General features: G+C 43.0%; 1 protein-coding gene across 1 annotated transcript in view; it reads left to right on the forward strand.

Annotated features, from left to right (window-relative positions):
- The window catches only part of PPP6R1 (protein phosphatase 6 regulatory subunit 1), a 3,522,349-nt gene that overhangs the window by 3,138,289 nt on the left and 362,136 nt on the right, over nt 1-21,924 (forward strand). The gene's annotated exons all lie outside the window — the stretch shown is intronic.

A 21,924-nucleotide genomic window follows, 5' to 3' on the forward strand; every position in this document is an offset into this window, starting at 1 on the left:
AATTACTTCTTCTGTACGTAATGGATTACCACCTATGTAGTAATTTGTGGGCACTTTGTTTTTTTTTTTTTTCGCAAAACTCAGTTATTCAGAGGCTTGTTGTGCAATTGGACATAGTTACAAATACTGGCATAAATTACAGACATATGTGCAAGTGTGCATGTTCGTACATTTAAAAAGTGGACTTGGGTTGCATTGTGTTTTACTGTAATTTGTTGGCATGGCAGACGGATTTTGAAAACAATCACCACTTGTATTTGATCAGAATATTGCAGAAAATTGGAGAAAATTTGAGCAAGTGTAGAATATTTTTATACAAGCAGCTTATTCTGACAAAGATGCATGCACCAGGGCATTCATTTTGCTAAACCTAGCTTGGTCAGTGTCCATTGAAAGAGAGCATTCATTTGTGTGAGCACCAGCAGTATATGAAGGAGAAGGTGAAAAACATAATATTGTTGTACAGGCTGAATCAGGGGAAGATCCAGAGGCTTCGAAATGCAAATTCAGGGAAATGTGTAATACCCAGACAAATATTACATCACAGAGGCATTTGTTTTACACAAGATCAAAGGCCAGGAGAAACTTTTGCAACTTATATTACTGACCTCAGAAACAGAGCTGTAACATGTATGTTTGGTGACTTAAAAGATGAGTTAATAAAGGACAGGCTTGTGTGTGGTATTAATATTGCTGCAGTGAGAAAGATTTTGCTTCGTGACAGTGATTTAACACTGAGTAACGCTATTGAGATTTGCCAAATCCATGAAGTTACCGAAAGGCACAGAAGTATGCTTGCAAGTGATAAGAGCATGGTTTCAGCAAACTCCAGAGCAAATGTTGACAATATGTAACACATGGCTAGTAGAAGCAGACCTAAGCACATGGCAGCTGTAACTCCTGTGAATGTGGCAGGTAAAACCTGTAGTTTTCCAGCAAGTTCTAAGAAAAGGGCATGCTCAGTGCATTACAAGGGTGAGTCAGCAAAACTAGGGTTGCCACCTGTCCGTTTTTTTTTTTTTTTTTTTTTTTTCCTGGACTATCCGGAAATCAAATTAATTCTCTGGTAGTCCAGAAAACATGTACAAACTCCAGTATTCTGCTTCAGAAGAGGAAACCGACTATCGGAGTTTGTTAAATTAGCTGATTTACTATGCTTTTTTTTTTTTTTTTTTTTTTTTATACAGAAAAGCATAGTAAATCAGCTGAAAGCAGGCATCAGGAATGGAAAAATAAGGGCATTTCCCATCAGCTGATGTCATAATGGTGTCACAAAATGTGTGGAATGTGGGCACTGGGCAGAGTTACAGGAGTTGTGAGGGGTGTGGCCTTAGTCCGGTTTTAGCCACAATGAAAGGTAGCAACCCTAAGGAAAACCCAAATCAAGCTTTATTGTTAACTGTCGCAGTTGTGATGCCAATCGTGAGTCTAAAAGAGAAAAGTGCTTAGCATTTGGTCAGCAATGTCATAAGTGTAAAAAAATTGAACCGTTTTGAAAAGTTTTGCAAATCAATTAAACCTCACACAGTTATAAAGAAAGGTCACTTTAAAATGCAAGTTTATCACATAGAGAGCTGCAATTCCACTCTCTACTTAGATGGTGTGTCAGTGATTGGTGGAAAGGTTGATGCAGTAGATTTGTAGACAAAGAATGAAGTATTTTGTACTGTCCAGATCAATGGTAAAACCACCAAGCTCAAAGTAGACACTGGTTCAAAGTGTAATGTTATGTCAGCAGACACTTTTGATAAGGTGAGAGCTGGTGAGCAACTAAATGTGGCCAGTTGTGCAAAACTTGTTGCTTATGGAGGTGAAGAAATTCAAACCGAAGGCTCAGTAGTGCTTTCATGATATTTGGCTAGGAAGTGCTACAGCTTACTATTGTATGTAGTCCAAAGACCTGTGCAGTCACTAGTGGGTCTCAAAGACAGTTTGAGAATGATTTTGCTTTCCTTTACCAAAGAAGTTCATCATACATATCCTAGTTCCAATTGTACTGAAGCTATTTTCTCTGAATATGCTGATGTTTTCGATGACAAGTTGGGCAAACTTCCGGTTGTGTATTCTATGAAGTTAGACCCAGAGGTCAGTCCAGTGGTCAGACCAACAAGAAAAGTTCCAATAGCTGTGTAGAATAAGGTCAAAGCTCAGTTGGATAAAATGGTACAGCAAGGTCTAATTTGTCAAGTTACAGAACCAACTGAATGGGTGTCATTCATGGTGTATTGACCCAAGAGATTTGAACAAAGCATTAAAGAGACCACATTACCCTATGCAAGCAGCTGAGGAAGTCACTGCCCTGATACCAAATACTACAGTTTTTTTTCTGTCTTGGATGCAAAAAGTTCATTTTGGAAAGTGATGCTTGATGGCAAATCTTCACTACTGACTTCTTTCAGTACACCATTTGGAAGATATAGATTCCTCAGGATGCCATTTGGAATAAATTCTGCAAGTGAAGTTTTTAGCGTGCAGTGGAGCCAATATTTTCAGGTTATCCTTGTGCCATAGTAATAGATGATTTATTGGTTGGAGGCAATGCTGAAGCAGAGCATGACAGAAACATTAGAAGAGTTCTAGAGAGAACACGTGAAGTGAACCTAAAGCTCAAACCTCTGAAGTCCACATTCAGACTACCAGAAGTTACATATATAGGTCATTTATTTACAAGACTGGCTTGTGACCAGACCCATCTGAGCAAGCAGCCATTCTTGAGATGCCAGCACTAGATAATGTCCAAGCTCTACAACGTTTTCTTGGTATGGTCAACTATCTAGGCAAGTTTATACCAGACTTCAGTGAGTTGACAGCACCTTTGAGAGAGATAACGTGCATAAATGTTGCATTGTCTTGGTTGGAACAGCACCAGAGTGCATTTGAAGGCCTTAAGCAGAAAATTGCCACCCTACCCACATTGTTACTACGATGTCAATAAACCAGTAATCCTGAATGCTTTATAATTTGGTCTTGACGCAGTTATTCTTTAAGAAGGCAGACCAGTACCCTATGCATCTAGATATCTTAACCAAACTGAAATGCAATATGCTCAAATTGAGAAAGAACCTTTGGCAATAGTATTTGCATGTTCAAAGTTGCATTATTATATCTATGGTCGAACTATTCAGATTGAAACTGATCACCAACCTCTAGTCACTATTTTAAAGAAGCCTATGCATTCAGCTTCAGCGTAATTACAAAGAATGATGCTCAAATTGCAAGTACATCTTCAAAATGGTCTATACAAAAGGCAAACTTTATCTGGCTGATACCTTATACAGATCGCACAGAAATACAATGGAACAGCTTCATGCGGAGAATTTTGACTTTGATGTGATGGAAGTGCATAATTTTTCTACCACGAGACTTGATGAGCTGACGGAGCATACAAAGACTGATCCAATTTTGCAAAAGCTCAAACGGTACATTAATGTAGGATGGCTGTCAAAGCAGCCTAGTGTACCACCTGAAATGCAAACTTATTTTCCTTGCAGAGATGAGATGTTGATGGAAGATGGCATTATTTTCAAGTGTCCTAAAATTGTTCATGTTAATGTAGTCCAATCTCACCTCCATTCTTACCCGTGGGTTCGGAGCCGAACCTCAGCTCCAACTCGGCCATATTCTAGCTCGAAGTCTTCAATAGGCTCGTGACAAAGAGGTATCCCATCATGCAACAGGTCTATTCCCCAGATCTCGTTTGCCGCTTGTTACGCTCAGACGTTTGCCGCTTGTTACGCTCAGACGTGGTCTCGCTTTTGGCTGTGGCTAAGTATACTGTTTATAAAATTTTTATAAACTGTTGATTTGTTGTTGCTCAAAAAAAGCTATTTTCATAGCTCTGTGTGTGTAGTAGTGGTGTTTTACTGCCTTTGTTTTGTTTCTCTTGCTGTTTTTTGTGGCCTTGTCTTTGGCCGTTTTGGTATCCCGTTCATTTCTTTCCCCACAGGCTAGGCCCGTTTAAGTTAAAGGACCTAGTCCTCCCCATTGTTTGTGTGATCTTTGGTTTGGCGCTCCATTCTGTTAGCGCTAGTGTTGTTGTGTCTGGCTAGTGGTGCTATCCTGCCTTTGTTTCCCCGGGCTAGGCCCGTTTAAGTTAGAGGACCTAGTTCTCCCTGTTGTCTTTCCCACCGGTTTCTAGGCCGTTTTAGTTAGAGGCTCTGCTTCTCGTGCGGGGTTAGTTGGATCTAGTGTGTGTACGTATTACTTTGTTCCTTTCAGCATGTCCAAGGATTCTAAGGAACACAGGCCTTTGGGCTTTAAAAAGTGTGTTGAATGCAACAATAAAATGTCTTTAACTGATGGGCACTCTGTGTGCGTGTACTGCTTGGAGGCTATTCTCCTCCAAGAGTCCTGCTTGTTTTGTCATTCCTTCAGTCCCCGTCTGCTACAGGAGAGGAAGAACAAGCTCATTTTGAAAGGACTGCTTAAACACTCCTTCGAGAAAGACTTGGTTGAGTCTTCCAGTGCATTATCCTCTCCAGCTAAAAAGGACAAAAAGACTTCTAAGAAGCGCTCTCCAGCTCCGGCTGTTTCTTCGGAGCCGCCAGAGAAAGTTGCTAGAACAGCTTCTCCTTCTTCAGTTCCATTGTCCTCAGTGCCGACAGAAGGTAGACTCTTGATTAAGTCCATATCGGCTCCCAGCATTTCGGAGCTGGTCACAGATATTTTGGTTTGGAGCCGGTCTCCAGTTATTCTACCGGTTTCTCCTTCTCGCAAGTCCCCTTATGTAGGGAGATCCAGATCTCCTACATTATCCTCCAGCTCTTCCAGGACCTTTTCCGATGAAGTTGATAGGGTGGTGAAGAAACTGCTTCAGTCATCGGTGTTGGCCAAATTGATTTTGGCTCCGACCCAGTCGGCTCTGGAGCCTGTGGCCTCTTCATCCTTTGTTGTTGTTCCTCCGAGCCTTTCTCAGCCTTCGGAGACAGAGTTGGCGGTTCCGTCGGGTGCCGTTTGGTCGGTTCCAGTAGCCTCACCTGGCTTCTCTGTTCCCATTTCCACTCCAACCCCATCGGCTCCGTCCACGGGGTCAAGGGTCCACGGTTCTCTGGTCGGACCCGAGGGGGAGGGATCGGATCGATCTTCATCAGTTCCGAGCCTTTCTCTCGGTGCTTCGGCTCGAGTGAGCTTGGACCCGACATCTGCTTCGGACCTCACCTCCTCGGTGCTGAGGGCTACTATTGTTTCCTCTATGGACAGTCTGCCTTCGGAGCCGGGGGGATCAGCCTTCGAGGTTATGAGGAGCTTGCCGGCCATGTCCTCAGCTGCATCCTATGGCACCGATAGTCTGCCACCTCCAGCACCGGTGTCAGTTTCAGATCATGCTCTATCCATGGGCAGCGGAGACCCTAAGACTCAGGATACCTCCATGAGTGGTCCCCAACTTTCTGACGTCTCCCCAGAGTTTTTGCCTGAGGAGCCCGCCAGAAAGCGATTGTGCAAGAGGAAACACCTTGACTCCCCGGATGAGTCTCTCACGTCGGACATTGACCTCGAGGAGTTAGAGGGGGTCCCCCAAGTCATCTTCTGAAGATATCTCTTTTTCAGATATCCTGGAGATCTTGAAGCAGAAAGGCTGCTGGCCCTCCAAATCTCCTTCTGATGAGGAGTCAGTATTCCTGAAGGCTTTCGGGTCTCAACCCTCCGGCTCTTGGGATTCTCCCCCTTTTGATGAGCTACTAGATCTTGTCTGTCGAAAGGTGTGGGAAACTCCTGACACTGTGGAACCAGTCCCTAGGAGACCCAATAAGTGTTTGTCCGCCCCCTCTGACAAGGAATATCTAACTAAAGGCTTCCCAGTAGATGACATGGTGGTGGCAGCGGCCACCAAGAAGGAACTTTGTCTACTGTCCATCTGCCTAACAAGGAGTCCCGGGCTATGGACAGGTATGGGAAGCATGTGTTTGCCTCAGCAGACTTGACTCTGCAGTCGCTGAACTACTTGACACATTTTACAAGGCTCCAGAGAGATCTCCTAAAAGAGCTAGGAGATTCTCTGCAGGGTAACATTTCTGATGACGTGGAACAGAAGGTCAGTGCACAGATGTCTACCCTAAATTCCCTTACCAACTCCTGCATGAGGCTGAGCTTATACGCAACTGATGGAGCGAGTAGGGCTGCGGGTTCCGGAGTCTCTCTTAGGATACACTTCTGGATGCGCCTGTGCAGTTTCGTGGAGGTTTTCAAGTCTACATTCACCAACGCCCCCTTTGATGGTTCATCGTTGTTCGGAACCAAGGTGAAGGACACTCTCACTAGGTGCGAACAGGAAGGAAAAACCCTGTCTGCCGTGGGAGTCCATTTTTTCCATGCCTTCTAGATCTTACCCCAAGGGCCAGAAGGGTGGGAAAATGTGGTTCAGAAAGTCGCAGAGGTTTTACAGGGTGCACAAATTGATTCCCTTTCCGGAGGCAGGGGAGTGGGTAGAAATTCAGGTAGACACTGCCCTAGAGGCAGAGGGGTCCAGCATAACCAGGAGGACCGTGATTCCTTTTGTGGATGTTCTTCGTGTTTCACTATTGCAGTCATTACATTTGGGTAATCTGCTGGCAGGTTGCCCTCAGTCGGCCTGATTAACAAAGTCTTGGGTCCTGCGCCGGTTGCTGTCCCTTCTTCCATGACGTCAGCTCATCAGGGGTGTAAAACATGCAGCCGACTCCATTTTCATCAGTCTTTCTTGCCGCGCAGTGCCCGAAGCAAAAGCAGTTCGCAAGTGCCGGTCGGCCGACTCCTGAAATATTCGTTTTCAAGTTTCAGAATCAAAGTCTTCAACTAAAAGCTAAGTACCCCGTTGGGGAAACTTATTCTTGCTCCTTACCGATGTCAGTAAAAGTTAATAATTGTATTGCTTGTGGGAAGCAAATACCCCATAAGGATTTTCATTTGTACTGTATTCCATGCCTAGGCCCTGTCCCACAACGTGCCTTCTGTCGGTTTTGTGCTAATTTTAATTAACGCACTATCAAACGTCAGTATATTTTTGCTTCTGAATATTTTGGCCCGAGATTTAACTATCCAGAAATGTTGTCAGTTAGCAATCCGACTACCTGAATTTCTAAAAAAATGCAAAGAAAAGGCAGAGACAGACCGTCGAGGTCCAAAACCGACGACAAAGCTTCTTCTAAGCCAGTCGCCGGTACTCAGTGAGGCGCTTTTGCAGCCCCTTATACCCACTACTTTTGATTCGCAGGCCTCTACTGAGACCCATTTGGAGACCGGTATGCCGCAAGATACTTTAAGTATTGAACCCACGGATGTTTCTACCTTGGATGGGTCTGGACCCGCTGAGCAGGAACCGGCTTCTGAGGGTGTTTTCAGGCCTAAAGATTTGTATATTAAACCAAAGCCAACTTCAAAACTAAGGTCAAAATCTACTTTTTTGTCTAAAAAACTGACTCTTGGGCCATGTGTACAGGCCCCAATGCCTAAAAAACAAATGATCAAAATTGCTGAGGATTTAATTACCTTGATCAGGGGTACCCATCCCCCTCCTGCTAAGAGGCCTAGGCAAGGCACTGACTATGAATCTTCAGATCAGATTTCTATCTCTTCTGATTCATCTTTTGATCAGGAATTACCTATTCCCACTTATTAGGACTCTGATGCAGAAGATTCTATCCCTTCTGCTTCTCCTCCTGAGGATTTTTCTTTGGGAGAAACTTTGCATACCTTAAGGGAACAGTTTCACTGGGAGAGTCAGGATTTCTCAGAATCTAAAAAGAGACTTAGGGACTTCCTTCCTCTTACTCAGCACAGACCTTTGGCTATACCTCCTGTTCTAGACATTTTTGATGATGTTTTCTCAGAATCCAGTTTGACTCCTAGTAAGCCAGACATATATTACAGGGTTCCTGACTCCCACAAATTCCTTTTTAAGAACCCTACTGCTGACCCTGAAACCATTTCTCAGGGTCCCAAGGGCATTAAAGCTTCTACTGCTAAAAATCCTACCCCTTCTGATAGAGATTCCTGGGCGCTGGATAGAGGGGTAAGAAGGTTTACACGTCTGCAACCTTGGCAATCAGAGCTTTAAACTGTCAATTTCATATGCTTAAATATCAACAGCATGTCATGGGCTTACTTAAACAGAAAATGATGTTAATTTCTGACTGTGTGGAAAATAGAGTTGCAGGATTTATTGCATTCAGCTGAACAAGTTGGAAAAAACATATTGTGCAATGTGGTTTTGATTCCTTGGAGGCCTCTTGCATGGCTGCTGTAACTGGATCTGTGATAAGAAGGCATGCTTGGCTCAAGGAGCAAAATCTGCCTGACTATGTTAAAGCAAAATTGTTGGATGCTCTTTTACAACAGGACAGTCTATTTGGTAATAAGGCAGAAGAAGTTTTGAAAAAGATGGAAGATAAAGGTAAATCTATGCAAACTGTAAAAGATTTCCTGCAAGTGCAGCCACCCAGGCACTGGCCTACTAACAACTGGTCTTTTCCAGTACCCACCAGAGCCGTTCAGGGCAAACCCAGACATACCAAAGGCTCCAAGTTTCAGTCACAAGGAACTTACAGAATAAAGCAATGGGGTGCTTCCACCTCCAAATCTGGAAAGTAACAAGGCACCTCCCTACGGTAAACGGTCTCAATGACTTTCCCCTGCAATCACCAAGCACTTATCTTTTGGCTGCCCCTTTGGGGGGAAAACTAGCACTTCATGCATGAAACTGGCAACTGATTACCCAGGACAAGTGGGTTTTAAATATAGTATCCCAGAGATACAGATTTCATTTCCACACGTTGCCAACCCCAAACGGATGGCCAGATCTGCCTCCAAATCAGTGGGCAGAGGCCCAGAAACAAGTTATGTCCCTCATGAATATGGGGGCTATTCAACCAGTTCCAGAAAAGGAAAAGGGACAAGGTTTTTATTCAAGACTTTTCCTGGTACCCAGAAAGGACAAATCATGGCGTCCAATTCTGGACTTATCCATTCTAAATACTTTCCTGGACATTCCAAAGTTCAAGATGCTGACTCTACAACAGTTACTACCTATGCTAGGCAAGGATGCCTGGTTGGTAACTCTAGACTTAAAAGAGGCTTACCTGCATATCCCAATCAGGGAATCTTGCAGAAGATACCTCCGCTTCAAAGCAGGCTATTTGCATTACCAGTTCTCTGCACTGCCCTTTGGCTTATCTACTGCGCCCAGGGTCTTCACAAAGTGCCTGGCACCAGTAATTGCATTTTGCAGGCAAAGAAATATTCATATTTATGCTTACCTGGACGATTGTCTAATTCAGGCAGAAAACAAAGACACTCTTCTAAAACATCTGGCATTTGTAAAAAGACTTCTAATTTGTCTAGGGTACACTATAAACGAAAAGAAATCACAACTGGTACCCTCTCAAATAATTACATTCCTGGGTGCAAGCTTGAATACAGCCGCCCAGATGACTTTCCTCATGACAGGAAAGCAAATTAAATTGATGACTTACTTCAAACAAGTGGCCACAAAAACTCGGCTATCTGCAAGACATATTCTGCAGGCCTTGGGGTTCATGGCCTCCTGCATCCTAATAATTCCATATGTAAGGCTGCGTATGAAGAAACTTCAATGGTACCTAAAAAGCTTATGGAGTCAACATTGTGACAGCCTGGAAACTGATTCCTATCATTCCTTGCCTGCAGCTAGAGTTCCTATGGTGGACAGAGGCCTTACACCAAAACAAGGGACTGTCATTCATTCCACACCCTGCCGCCCAAACCCTGACTACGGATGCATCAGATTATGATTGGGGGGGGTGTCTGGCAGAGAGATGCATTCAGGGCAAATGGAGCCCAAATCAAATGCACCTTCATATCAACCAGAAAGAGATGCTAGCTGTACAGAATGCTCTGACAGCCTTCAAGGACTATCTTCATCCAGGACATCTACTGATAAAGACAGGCAAAACCACAGTTATGTGGTACATAAACAAGCAGGGGGGTACCCATTCCTACCCCCATTGCAGACTAGCCATGGCATTGTGGAACATGGCTTTGACTTATCAAATACATCTACAAGCTCAATTCCTGCCAGGAAAGCAAAATACTCTGGCAGTCGAACTAAGCAGAAATCTTATGGACCCACACGAATGGAAACTGGATCCGCAAATCTTCAGCATATTGGGACGCAAATGGGGGGAGCCCAGACATAGATCTTTTTGCCTCACCCCAAAACTATCAGTTGGACAAATTCTGCACAAGAATTCATCACAAAAAAGCTTGGAAAGTGGATGCTGTATCCTTCAGCTGGAAAAATCTATCAGTCTATGCCTTTCCCCCTCTACCTCTGCTCTCCAAGGTCTTACTAAAAGTCAGGCAGGAAAAAAACAAAAATGATTCTGATTGCTCCAGACTGGCCTTGCCAGCACTGGTTCCCACTCCTGCGCAATTTGTCAAATCTTCCTCCGTGGTACCTGCCTCAGACACCTTGCCTACTGTCTCAGCATAACTATCAAATTCTGCACACTCGGCTCCAAACTCTGAATCTTGCAGCATGGCTAATCAACTAATACCACCAGTTACATCTCTCAGCAAACCTGTGATGGATATCATTTTGGAGGCTAGAAGGCAGAGTACTAGAAAATCTTATGCTGACAAATGGAAAAGATTCTGTGCCTGGAACCAAGCACAAGGAATAAGCACAGCAACGCCCAATATTCCTCAGATTCTGCAGTGCTTAACTGAGATGCTTCACAAGGGCCTATCTTTTTCTTCCATAAAAGTCCATGCTTCTGCCATTTCACCTCATTACAACACAGAGCTTCCCCTCTTTTCTCATCCTCTGCTAAAGCAGTACCTCAGAGGGGCAAAAAAAAGACCTCCCAGGAGAGCACCAACTACTGCATGGGACCTCCAATTTTGTTTTGGAAAAACTCACTCTGCCTCCTTTTGAGCCGGCTGCTACTGCTGACTTAAAATTCCTCTCTTGGAAAACAGCTTTTCTTTTAGCAGTCACTTCAGCTAGAAGGATTTCAGAACTACAGGCTCTTATGTCAGTGGAGCCTTCCATTATTTTTTACCCAGACAGGGTGGCCCTCAGGACCAATCCATCCTTTATGCCTAAGGTTGTATCGAGTGTGGCCCTTAATCAGACTATTCATCTGCCAACTTTCTTCCCAAATCCACAAAACAAGGGTGAACAGATTCTGCATTCATTGGATGTACACAGACAACTAAGATTCTACTTAAACAGGACAAAATCTGTAAGAAAATCACAACAATTGCTGGTGGCATTTGCTGCAGGGGCAGAGGGAAAGGCTATTTCGAAGCAGACTATTTGAAAATGGATAAGCCATTGTATTCATTTCTGCTACATGCACCATGGTAAACCTATCCCTAAGGGGATCAGATCTCATTCCACCAGTGCTGCATCTACTTCTGCAGCCTTTCTCAGAGGGGTTCCTATGAGAGACATTCTAGAAGCTGCCACCTGGAGCTCAGTTCATACGTTCACCAAACATTACCATTTACCTCTCTTCTCTAAATCCAGAGCTGGCTTTGCCACTGCTGTCCTGCAGGGCCTTATAGCTGCTCCTAATTCTGTATAAATCCATCTTCCCAACCATAGCTTTGGTAATCTACCCAAATGAAACGACTGCAGCAGTGAAACACGAAGAACATAGTACAGTTGTGTACACTTACCATAAATGTAGATGTTCGAGTGTATTCACTGTTGCAGTCCTGGTTACCCACCCTCCAGCCCCCTGTTTTTCTAATACTATACCTCAGCTTTCTTTTATTATACTTTTTGGTGTATTTGCTTTTGTTTGGAGGTATATTTTTTTGTTTTCTAAATTATATACATATATATATATATATATACATACATACATATATATATATATATATATATATATATATATATATATATATATATATATGTATGTATATATATATATATATAATTTTTTTTTTTTTTTTTTGGGGGTACCTGACATCTGGGGCAAGAAAACCGATGAAAATGGCGTCGGCTGCATGTTTTATACACCTGACGTCATGGAAGAAGGGACAGCAATCGGCGCAGGACCCAAGACTTTGTTAATCAGGCCGACTGAGGGCAACCTGCCAGCAGATTACCCAAATGTAATGACTGCAACAGTGAATACACTCGAACATCTACTCTTCTCCTCCTCCGCCAACCAAGAGAATCCCAGACGTTCCACCCAGTCACAGGGATTCTGCAACTTTAGAAATAAAAAAGTTGCTTTCGAAGGGAGCCTTCCAGCTTGTTCCTGCGGACCAAGTAGGATTAGGGACTTACTCCAGATTCTTTTTAGTGCTGAAAAGAACAGGGGACCTGAGACCCATCTTGGATCTCAGCCGATTGAACCTTCATGTACAAAAGTCTACGTTCCCGCATGGTCACCTTACAGTCAGTACTCCCTCTGTTAGGGAAAGATGTTTGGATGGGCTCCATCAACCTCAAGATGCTTACTACCATATCAAGATGGACAGGGCCTCTACGCTTCCGGCTGGGAGCCAGTCATTTTCAGTTTTATGCTCTGCCCTTTGGTCTCACCACAGCCCCCAGGGTGTTCACCAAATGCATGGCAGTGGTAACGGCTCACTTGAGACGTCAGGGATTCCAAGTGTATCCGTACCTGGACGACTGGCTCCTTTCTGCCACCACCAGGCGTCTACTGTTACAGACCAGGGATGCCACCATTACACTGTGCCAAAGGTTAGGAATTACTCTAAATTGGAAACAATCTGCCTTGTTGCCCTTGCAGCGTGTCATTTTTATTGGCGCCAAGCTAGATATGGTGCTCATGAGGGCCTTCTTACCAGAAGAGAGAATTCTGGCTTTACAACAGCAGGTCTATGCCTTACTACCATTAAGGAAGATCAAAGCAAAAGTGGTCCTCAGGTTGTTAGGGACAATGGCTGCCACGATCATGCTAGTTCCCCTTGCCAGACTACACATGAGGGTTCTTCAGTGGCTGCTTTTCGCCCAATGGTCATTATATCATCTTCCACTATCCCATTCTATTCTGATTATGGACACATGCAAGCGGGATCTATGCTGGTGGCTTCAGGCCAGCAATCTCAACGTGGGCAAACCCTTTGTCCCATCTTCTCCAGTTGCCACAGTGACCACGGATGCTTCCCAGATCAGTGGGGGGGGCATTATCTTGGCAGGACTGTCCAAGGCACGTGGCAGGATTACGAGACCTATTTGCATAACAATGTCCTGGAGATAAGAGCAGTGCTATTAGCATTGCAAGCACTTCAGAGCTTTCTCCCTCTAGGGACAATTGCAATCCACTCAGGCAACATGTCACTGGTATGGTACCTGAACAAACAAGGAGGAACCAAATCATACCCCCTTTGCAGAGAGGCACTTTGAGTTTGGCAGTGGGCGGTGTCTTCCCAACGTTTTCTAGTTGCAATGCATACCAGGGAAGTCCAACATGATTGCCGACAGGCTGAGCAGAGCTATCCTAATGCCTCATGAGTGGTCCCTGAAGAATTATGTTGCGAAAGAGATATTCCACAGATGGGGTCAGCCTTGCTGCGATCCATTTGCCAGCCCCCTCAATGCCAAATGCAGCAGCTACTTCACCCTTATCCCCCTGGAGGGGGAGACAACTAGGGACGCTCTGGCTCACGATTGGCCCTCCGGTCTTCTTTATGCCTTTCCACCATTACGTCTCATATCAAAGGTCATTCAGAAAGCACAGTCTTTGGGAAGCAAAATGATCATCATTGCCCCACACTGGTCTTGTCAGATTTGGTTTCCCTTCCTTCAACCCTAGCTAATGGACAAGCCCTGGATTCTGGACCTAGCTCCAGATCTGCTGACTCATATGTCAGAACAGTTCCATCCCTCCATCCAGACCCTCAAGTCGACAGCTTGGCTGCTCCAGTTCCGTCTTTAGTCAGGCTTCATAATTTTTCTCAGGAAGTCGTCCATATTCTATCATCTTCCCACAAGTCTTCTACCAGGAAGACTTATTCCAGTAACTGGAAGAGATTTTCTATTTGGGCCTGTGAGAGACGTATTGATCCTTATACGGCACCTATTTCAGCAATATTGGAATTTCTTTCTCAATTATTCAGTCAGGGGTCGGCTGCAGCAACCATTAAAGTACAATTGGCAGCGATTTCTACCTTTCACATTACTAATGAGACCAACATTATGTCTCATAGGCTTTGTAGGGCTTTTCTGAGAGGGACATTGTTACTTCGACCTCCAGTCTTTGATCCGGTGATGTCATGGGACCTCAATTTTGTACTACAGAAGCTCACTTCAACTCCCTTTGTGAGCCCGCAGCTACGTGTAACATTAAATTCTTGTCATGGAAGACAGTATTCTTTGCAGTCATAACTTTAGCTAGGCGAGTCTCTGAACTCCAAACATTATCGATTAAGCCACCTTATTTGGTGTTTCACAAATATAGGGTTTCCTTAAGAACCAACCCTTCTTTTGTTCCAAAGGTTGCCTCTGTTGTCAGTATCAACCAATCCATTGAGTTGCCGGTGTTTTTTCCTGAATTCTCCAACAAGGCAGAATTTAAGTTTCATCAGCTAGATGTTCATAGACAATTGCGTTTCTGTTTACATAGGACAAAAGATTTCAAGAAATCAGATCAAATGTTTGTCTCTTTTTCAGACACTAGACTTGGGGTTCCTGTTTCTAAGGTAATCTTGTCTCGCTGGATCTCTGATTGCATCTCATTTATTTATGCTTCCAATGGCAAAGAATTACCCTTTAAAATGAGGGCTCATTCTACACGATCTGTGGCTACCTCAACTGCGTTTCAGGCTAGGATGTCTATGGTTGATATTTGTGCTGCAGCAAAATGGGCTTCGTCTCATAACTTTATTAGTCACTACAAAGTAGATCTGATATCTAGAGGTAGATCTTCCTTTAGTTCCATGGTGCTCAAGAGTATTTTTCATTGAGCCACCCAAGATCAAGGTGCTAGGGATGCTGTCCCACGGGTAAGAATGAAGGCGAGATTGGACTACATAACATCAAGAAGTTATGTACTCACTGTAACCTTCGATGTATGTAGTCCATCTCGCCTTACATTTTTACTAACCCTCCCTCCTTCCCCCTCCTGGAGGACCTGGGGTATTGTCTCTAGGTGTCAGTAGTCCTTTCTGTTGGGGTTGGTCTTCTTCTCAGTGTGTACGTGTGTGAGCTTGCAGCAAGCAAGATCTGGAGAATAGACCTGTTGCATGATGGGATACCTCTTAGCCATAAGCCAATTAAAGACTTCGAGCTAGAGTATGGCCGAGTTGGAGCCAAGGTTCGGCTCCGAACCCACGGGTAAGAATGTAAGGCGAGATGGACTGCATACATCGAACGTTATGGTGAGTACATAACTTCTTGTTCCTGCTTCCTTACAACATTAATATATCTAGATTTTGCATCATGATCACCCAGGTACCGAATCTACCAAAAGAAGGGCGAGAGAGGAATAGTATTTTGGCCTTCTCTAGCAAAAGACATTGATAATGTATTTTTGTTCTTGTTCAGTATCCAGTACAAGTCTTTTGAGTGTGTACCTTTAACCCCTAGTGGGTGTGGCCTAAGCCTTTAAAAATGAAGTTATCACCTTACAATTCTAATAAATACTCATTGACAGAGGTCAAATATCAGTACAATTGTATTTGCCATCATGTATGCTTCAAGATAAAATATTCTGATACCTTGTATGTAGCGTGGTTTTGGAATTATTAATGCAAGTATGAACAAGTAATATTTGACGCCTAGAGGAGCAGTAGGGGGTAACTGCAGATGCACCTGGAGGCGTCACTGAGATGTAATGAGCTAAACTGCATTTGCAAAAAGAACCACTTCATCTAAGTCAAGTTCCTGAACGACCTTGGTCAACAGTAGCCACTGATATATTCGAGTGGAACAATCAGCATTACTTAGTGTTGGTAGACTCTTAGTCAAACTGGTTCATTATTGATTTGCTACCTAATCTGAAGTCCACTGCTCTTATCACAAAGTTAAAATGTCATTTCTCAGTCAATGGTAGTCCACACAAAGTTATTTCTGACAATGGTACCCAATTTACCTGTCAGTTTCTGAAATTTGCAGAAAAATGGGACTTTGTACATGTTACTAGTAGTCCAGAATACCCACAGTCAAATGGGCTAGCTGATTGTGCAGTACAGAGTGCAAAGTAATTACTAGAGATGTCAAAGCCTGATAATATGGATGTCTTTTTGAATTTATTCAATCTCAGAAACAACCCCATGACGATGTACTTGGCTCGCCTGCTCAGAGACTTCTATCTAGGCAAACCAGAACAACATTGCCTATCAGTTCCAGTCTGTTGAGGCCAAAAGCAAAGAACAGCCAAACAATCAGAGCCCAACTATACAGAAACCGTTCTTTCTAGATGTCCAGCTATAATAAATCGAGCAGATTTCTTTGTCCATTGAAAGAAGGTGAGAGTGAGGATACAAACGGTGAAAGGTTTCGACCGGATTGGTCAAGTAACAAGTATATGTGCCGAGCCGAGATCCTACTTTGTAGAATCTGAGGGTGTGGAGTACAGGAGAAACCACAGACATCATCTTCTTCTGTCAGAATCGATATCGCAGCATGGTTCCTGTGATACAGACTCTAGATTTCAGAGTAATCCAGACAATGTTTGAGAGTACAGCCGGAGAGTGAGCATGTATGAGTGTGATAGCTAGTTTGTTTATATGTTTAGGGGGAAGTACAGCTTCTGTGGGATTTCTTTCCTTCAGAAGCTGCTGGAAGTACTTCTTCCATCTGCCTTTGATGTCCTGTGGACTAGTGAGCAGGTTCTTGCTGACATCCCTTAAGAATGTTATACGATGAATATGTTCTGCATGTTTCTGTCTTTGCTTTGCAACCTGATGGAGTTTCTTTGTGCCATCTGCTGATTCATATTCCGGAAGCTGGTAGACCGGAGTGTTTTTTTTACTAGTTAACAGCCTTAATGAGGTGACTAACCTGGTGGATGCTCTTGGCTGTGTCTCCAGCCTTCTCCCGGCACTTTGAATTTAGAGGCCGTGTTTTGATCAGGGTTTTCCAAATGTGGAAAACCCCTAAAGCCAAGCTGTTCATCACCTGGAAAAATGCAGACTTCACCCTCTTCTAATTAGTTCAACAGGGAAAGGTGAAAGTTGAGGTTGGTACATTAGTTCTCCTATATTACAGACAATTCTTGTACATATTCCCACCATTCCTATTAATACAATGTTTCACCTCAAAGCTAAGAAAAAAAACTTTCTCATCACTCCATGGTAACAAAGAATGTCATGGCTTCAAGGTCTAAGGTCTGTAGTGTACAGGAAGGCCACATGATCCTAACCAGTGGGTGTCCCCCATGGTCATTGTAGCAGTCAGCTCCCCCTTGGGGTTTAGCTTGTGATGGTGACCCCCTCATTCTTCAGGACTTACTTTTAGGGAGATGTCATAGGTAATTGAAGGTGCTAGTAGGCCCTCTGCTTGGTGTACATATGCCTCCAGCTGGGAACAGTCCTTAATATGAGTAGAGAGTTACCCCGTACTAACCCAGCAGATCAGTTTACAGGTGACCTTTACATACGTCAGACACCTGTACTGTTTAGGTTCCAGTTATTCAATGGTCAACATGCATGTATCAGCTATTTCTGTGCATTATGACCTTGTGGAGGGCAGAAATTTGGAGCAGCAATGTCTGGTCAAACAGTTTCCTGAAAGTAGTGCTCATCTCCTGTCTTTCATTAAACAACCTCTTTACTCCGTGTGACCTGAATTACATGGTAGACAGATTTGGTTTTTCCAACTTCTGGTGCCTGTTAAATTAACAGCATTGTAGTCTGCTTTATCAAATGTTCCTGGTGAGTGCCATCCCCATGCTATGCAGTTCAGAGTTCAGCCTTATTTGCAGCAAACCATGTCTCGGTATTCTTTCATAAGAATATAAGTTATCTCAGGGCTAATTTTTGTTTCCACCAGAGCTGGTTTTGGTGGTCTCCATAAACCAGTACCAACCTCTGCATTTTGTTGATAGTAACAGAAATTTGCAAGGAGAGGGCATTTCACACTGTGAAGAGGTCATGTATTACAGAAGGAGGAGGGTGAGCAGGAGTTTAGGAAGATGAGACAACTGTTTTATGCCTTTTGCAATGGGGAGAAAGTGCTTATGGCTGCCAAGCAAATAAATTCCAAGTTGATTATCAAGTGGATTATTTGTTTGCCATCAGTTAGCCAGCTGTCAGTGGCAAACACTATGGTCAGAGCCCACTCCACTGTAATAGTAGCTGTTCCCAGGGTTTCTTCAGGCCTGTCTGAACATTTGCGCTGTGACTGGTTGATCTTCTGTGTGCGTATTCACCAAGCATTACCATTTCAACCTTGACATGGAGTCAAGTCATTTGAGACGTCATTATTCCAGTCAGTTTCCTGAGTTGTGTATTTCTGCAGTTCTCTGTGTCCTTCCACCATGGTTTGTACTGCTTGAGATTCATTCCAGTGGAATACCCATCAAAAAGGATCTTCAACATTATCTGCACTGAGTACATTCTTATTGTGTCATTTGATTTCCTAGAAGATCTTCTATCCATCCTCCTGTGGATGAATTGTCTTTTACTACTACAGCAGCTCTCAGTAGGTTGGAAAAAGTAAACATTTGTGTATCATTTGTTTAACAATGTAGTGTAAAACCTGCAGTATTCCTTGATTTACACTAAGGTGCTAGCTGTTGGCATGGTGCAAACTGAGTTTGGCAAAAGTGGGATTCAGAGACATGCATAATTAACATGGTGCTTAATACCATTAAATGCTGAGGCATGTCTCTCTGAATCACACATTCGAGCAGGTTTAACAACTGCTGATGAGCCCGTTATAGAACAGACTTTAATCGTGCAGTACTGAGTTGTGGGGTGTGCTGGTCCGATCTTCATCAACATCTTACCATTGTATAATCTTACTTCTCTGTAGTAAACAGTGTGGGTACACTGTTAATAGATGTGCAGTGGATATAAAAAGTGTACACACCCCTGTTAAAATGCCAGGTTTTTGTGATATAAAAAAATGAGTCCACAATAAATCATTACAAAACTTTTCCCACCTTTAATGTGACCTATAACCTGTGCAATTCAATTGAAAAACAAACAAATCTGTTAGGGGAAAAATATAAAAAAATAAAAAACGTACAATAAGCTGGTTGCATAAGTGTGCACACTCTTAAACCAATACTTTGTTGAAGCACCTTTTGATTTAATTACAGCATTCAGTCTTCTTGGGTACACACCTGCCATCAATTAAAGAGACTCTGATTAACCCCAAATAAAGTTCAGCTATCCTAGTAGGATTTTCCTGACATTTACACAGTTGTCTGCTACAGCAAAAGCCATGGTTCGCAGAGAGCTTAAAAAGCATCAAAGGTATCTCATTGTTGAAAGGTATCAATCAGGAGAAGGGTACAAAAAAATTTCCAGAGCATTGGATATACCATGGAACACAGTAAAGACAGTCATCAAAAAGTGGGAAAAATATAGGACAACATTGATGTTACAAAGAACTGGACATCCCTCCAAAATTGATGAAAAAACAAGCCAGAAATGGTCAGGTGACCTACAGCAACACTGAAGGAGATGCAGGAATTTCTGGCAAGTATTGGTTGTGTAGTATATGTGACAACAATCTCCCTTATTCTCCATATGTCTGACCTCTGGGGTAGAGTTGCAAGACGGAAGCCTTTTCTTACACAGAAAAACATCCAGGCCTGGCTAAATTTTGCAAAACAATACATAGTCTCCCAAAAGCATGTGGGAAAATGTGTTAGGGTCTGATGAGACCAAGGTTGAACCTTTTGGCCACAATTTCAAAAGATATGTTGAACACCTTCCCCACGGTGAAGCATGTTGGTGGCAGTGTCATGCTTTTCTTCCGCTGGAACTGGGGCTTTAGTTAAGGTGGATGCAATTACGAGCAATTCCAAGTACCAGTCACTTTTGGCCCAAAACCTTCAGGCATCTGCTAGAAAGCTGAAGATGAAGAGGAATTTCACCTTTCAACACGACGATGACCCCAAACATACATCCAGATCAACAAAAGAATGGCTTCAGCAGAAGAAAATTAAAGTTTTGGGATGGCCCAGCCAGAGCCCAGACCTAAATCCAATAGAAAATCTGTGGGGTGACCTGAAGAGGGCTGTGCACAAGAGATGCCCTCGCAATCTGACAGATTTGGAATGCTTTTGCAAGGAAGAGTGGCAAATATTGCCATGTCAAGATGTGCCATGCTGATAGACTCCTACCCAAGAATACTGATTGCTGTAATTAAATCAAAAGGTGCTTCAACAAGGTATTAGTTTAAGGGTGTGCACACTTATGCAACCAGCTTATTGTATTTTTTATATTTTCCCCTAACAGATTTGTTTTTCAATTGAATTGTACAGGTTATAGGTCACATTAAAGGTGGGAAAAGTTTTGAAATGATTTATTGTGGTCTCATTTTTATATCACAAAAACCTGGCATTTTAACAGAGGTGTGTACACTTTTTATATCCACTGTATACATTTGCTCTGCTCAGAGTTTTTGTACTAAGGATTTCTGTGAGTTGCCATACTAAATAACTTTTGAGGTAGTATAGTCATCCGTGCTGCACAGAGACCTGATTAATACAGACCATACCCATGCACTGCCACATTTGTACGAGGTTTGAAAATACCCATGCTGTTTACTTGTGAGTAGTTGTGCTAAAGATCAGTGAACTTTTTTCACATCCTTTTTCTTTCGCATACTTTGCAAGGCTTACAAGGTGGCCAAATGTAGACCATAGTTGTTTGTGGTCCAGCCACTTCAGTAGCCACAGAGTTTACCTCATGGTGTCTGTGTGTGTGTGTGTGTGTGTGTCTGTCTGTCTATCTGTTTATTTGGACCTCTGACTGTGGGATTTCTATGAGAAAAAAAAACACTAGAAATCTGACTGGGGAATTATCAAGCCATAGCCCTGCATAGGTTCCATCAGGGAGGGTGCTGTAGTAGATCAAGTGGTATAACCCAAACATGTCCATAATTTGGAGTCAAGTAGCTCATCACAGTATAAGTGAAAGTTTGACTATTTTGACTGAAAGCATTGCTCAACATTTGAGGGCTGTAATCTTTCAGGAACTGAAAGTAAGTTGATGAATTCCTTAGTGATGAGGATAAAAAGGGAGTCTCAACTTACTGCATAAAGAGAAGCCTGGAGCACTGAATGTACTCTTATTTGTTCTGTCATCTTGGTTCAGCTTGCATATTGAAACTGCTTTGACTCATTAAGAAAAAGGAAGTAAGCTAGTGCCTTATGTTGCTAAGACTGTTCATGGCTACTTTTAGAAGGTGTGGATCTACAGCCTGAAAATGAGTGCTCATATTTAGTTCAGAACAGATACTACTTTCTGTACTGCTGTTTTGAGAAGGTTCATACCCAAAGCCATATTTTTCCACATCCTTTGGTTGGTATTCCTATAAAAATGCATTGTAAAAATTATTAAAATATATATTAAGTAGTGGAATATACCTTGCATGTGGTGATCTCCCTTCGGCAAATTGTTTTTGTTCTCCAGTTCAATTTTTGGCTAAAGTATCTTCTCTGTGGAGTCTACAGTCACCCCTCTGTTCATGTGAAGTTTTTTCCATGTACTCCACTCCATCCTACCTCCCAGAGGCATGCAGGAGGTTGATTACTGATCTTGTAAACTGACTATAGGAGTGTGTGTGTGTGTGTGTGTGTGTGTGTGTGTGTGTGTGTGTGTGTGTGTGTGTGTGTGTGTGTGTGTGTGTCTGTGTGTCTGTGTGTCTGTGTGTGCATGCGTGCGTAGAATGAACTTCAGAGTCTTGTACCTGTTGGCTGCCAAGCTAGTCTGCAACTTCCCTCTGACCATGTAAAGGAAAGTTGTTGGAAGATGGATAAATATTTTTGTAAACTGTGGAAGAACCCCATCTCCTTACTGTAACATAAT

Source organism: Protopterus annectens, chromosome 17.part0 (genome assembly GCF_019279795.1).
Source record: "Protopterus annectens isolate FY-2018-M chromosome 17.part0, PAN1.0, whole genome shotgun sequence".
Lineage (NCBI taxonomy): Eukaryota > Metazoa > Chordata > Ceratodontiformes > Protopteridae > Protopterus > Protopterus annectens.